Genomic DNA, 2500 nt, shown 5'->3' with positions numbered 1-2500 from the left:
TGTGAAAGTGTGAAACAAGCTGCAGCAAAGAAGTTGGTATACCAAGGTAAAGTGTGTTATATTTTTATTAGTTGCAACTAATAACTAATATCTGATGGTTATGACGGTTTGGTAAAAACTAATAACTATTGCTTACGATGGTTTAGAGAACTAATAACTAAAATCTAATGGTTATGACGGTTTGGTAAAAAATAATAACTATTGGTTACGATGGTTTAGAGAACTAATAACTAATAGTTACAATGGTTTAGTGAAATTCACATTTTTACACATTGCAAATTTTTTGGTGTGTTTGTTTCATTTGAAGTGTTTTTATGTTTTTGTGCATTCATTCATTTTCTTATTGAAGTGTGTGTTTTAGTTTATATTCTGTGATTAATACTTTATACAATTTTGCTATTTTCCACATTTTTCTGTGTTTTTGTTTGCATTCAATTTAATTATCCTAGTTATTTTCTTTACTTAATCTTTGCACATTTAATTAAATTTAACACTTATGAATTAATTTGCATTTAATAAGAATTCTTTTCAAGTTTTATTGTTGTTTAGCACTTGTGAATTAATTTCAAATTTTCAATTATTACCTAACCTTTTGAATTTGGAATTAATTTTCATGAATTTTGTGATAAATTAATTTTGATTTAATTTTACTTAATGATTCAAGAACTAATTAAACTTTACTTTGTTTTCATGTAACAGTAATTTTCCCTGATATTGTGAATTTCACTTATAAATTTTGAGTTTAATAATACATTTTTGTATTTAAAATTTTTATAAGTGTTTTAATTTCTAACCAGTATATTTGCATATGATTATGTTGATGTTAGGTAGAAACATGGAGTGGTAATTGATCTGTTTTCTTTCAATTAACCTGAAGTGACTTAGAACCAGGGAAGTACTTAGGCTTCTGAAATCAGGGAAAAACTTAGACTTTTAGAGTTGCTGATGGAGTGATACCCTTTGATTAATTTAATTACTTACAAGATTTCCTCACACCTGTTTTGATTAACTTAGTCTGATATTCTGCAGTACTGGTAAGTTGTAAAGGGATCACTGTTGCCTTTAGAGTATTCAGTCGTTTAGTACCTGTGATGAGGGTTCAGGTGTCTGGCTTTTGTGAGGTAACAATTAATGAAAGGTAAGGGCAGTAACCAGATACTTGGCACTTCGGCACTTCGTCACAATAACTATATATATATATATAGATATATATATATATATATATAGATATATTATATATATATATAACATATATAAGCATACAGCAGGGTCTACAAAACACATCAAATGGGCCAAAGTTTATTCACATGATACGTTTTGCATATGTTCTATGTGCACTTCAGTCTGTAAAAAAAGAAAAACGAATAAGACTTGTTAAAAATTTACAAAAAAAATATAAAAATAAAGTTAATGAAAGAAAAAAATTTTGTTACTTATAAAAATTAATATAACTTGAAAGGATTATAGTAAAAAAGACCCAGTCTCACCAAACCACTCAAGGAGAAGGAGAAGAACGAATGACCAAGATTTCACACCAAACTATGACTTCAATTATGCTAGATAAAGAGAGGAGAAGGCGGAAACGTTAGAGTTCAAAGAAGGAACAAGCGTTTGATGTTATAAAGACTCAAGGGTTGTTAGGTAATCACTATGGCTGTACCACCAATAATGGAGAAATGCTTTTTATTAACTTCGATTTACATATAAGCATGGTTTTATAAGTGTTTTAATTTCTAACCAGTATATTAGCATATGATTATGTTGATGTTAGGTAGAAACATGGAGTGGTAATGATCTGTTTTCTTTCAATTAACTTGAAGTGGACTTAGAACCAGGGAATGGGGAAGTACTAGGCTTCTGAAATCAGGGAAAAACTTAGACTTTTAGAGTTGCTGATGGAGTGATTCCCCTTGATTAATTTAAATTACTTACAAGATTACCTCACAACTGTTTTGATTAACTTAGTCTGATTTCTGCAGTACTGGTAAGTTGTAAAGGGATCACTGTTGCCTTAGAAGTATTCAGTAGTTTAGTACTGTGATGAGGGTACAGGTGTCTGGCTTTTGTGAGATAACAATAATGAAAGGTAAGTGCAGTAGCCAGATACTTGGCACTTCGGCACTCCGTCACAATAATATATATTTATATATATATATATATATATATATATATATATATATATATATATATATAAAAGCATACAGCAGGGTCCACAAAAACACATCAAATAGGCCAAAGTTTATTCACATGATACGTTCGCATATGTTCTATGTGCATTTTCAGTCTGAAAAAAATAACGTAAGACTTGTTAAAATTTACAAAAATATTTAAAATAAAGTTAAGAAAGAAAAAAAATTTTGTTACTTATTAAAATTAATATAACTTGAAAGGATTATAGTAAAAAAGACCCCAGTTCTCACCAAACCACTCAAAGGAGAAGGAGAAGAACGAATGACAAGATTTCACACCAACCTATGACTTCAGTTATGCTAGATAAAGA

Source organism: Macrobrachium nipponense, chromosome 4, assembly GCF_015104395.2.
Source record: "Macrobrachium nipponense isolate FS-2020 chromosome 4, ASM1510439v2, whole genome shotgun sequence".
Taxonomy (NCBI): domain Eukaryota; kingdom Metazoa; phylum Arthropoda; class Malacostraca; order Decapoda; family Palaemonidae; genus Macrobrachium; species Macrobrachium nipponense.
The sequence above is the reverse complement of the archived record's forward strand: the minus strand, read 5'-3'. Positions refer to the sequence as shown.